Source organism: Helobdella robusta, assembly GCF_000326865.2.
Source record: "Helobdella robusta unplaced genomic scaffold HELROscaffold_235, whole genome shotgun sequence".
Classification (NCBI taxonomy): domain Eukaryota; kingdom Metazoa; phylum Annelida; class Clitellata; order Rhynchobdellida; family Glossiphoniidae; genus Helobdella; species Helobdella robusta.
The window spans coordinates 14,085-14,876 of record NW_008704241.1 but is presented as its reverse complement, the minus strand read 5'-3'; positions in this window follow the sequence as shown (position 1 = coordinate 14,876).

Sequence of the window (792 nt, the reverse complement as noted above, 5' to 3'; positions counted from 1 at the left end):
AGAGATGTTTATAAAATCACTAAACATTTAATGTCCTAGGACCTGGAATAACATTATTAAGAATGGTTTTATTTAATTTAATTCTATGATTAATAATTTAATAAATTATATAAGAAATGTATTTACATTATGAAATTTATGTTCTCCATCTATAAACAATTTCTGTTGATATTTTTAATGCGATTATAATTATTTATAAAACATTATTTTTTAGTTAACTACCTTTTGTTTTATTATCTGTTATTAACATACTAACAACTAACAATATTTGATATTAACCACAAAACTCTGAACATATTTGTCTAGGTGGCTGTGCTAGATGAGCCCATTAGGGGCTCGATCTCATTCATCCTGTCTCTTATTTATAATCTGTAATTTTGAGGAGCAAATAAAACTTCGTTTCGTTTCGTTTCGTATGTATGTATGTATGAACCCGTTTTGATGAACAAGCCATGGTTAGGCATGCAATCGTTTCCGAGTTCAACTTTTATCTATGTCCCTGGTCTCGCACAGTCAAGTATCTAGCAGCTCCATCCAGAATGCAAAAGGAATTAAATTTTTGTAATAAAAGTGAAAGAGTTTGTTTTAAATAATTGCCTTCGTTAGGATCACCCGTTATATTAACTATTTTTCTTGTTAATTCGTTAATAAATAATGATGTGTGCTTATCTGTTGGTCCGAACGTTTCAATGCAAATGGGTTAAAATATTTTGCTTAAATTGTTTAATGAAACGTATTTTTCATTTTTGAAATCGGACGCTTTAAGGGCAGCAGTGCCCGCCTCAACTGAAG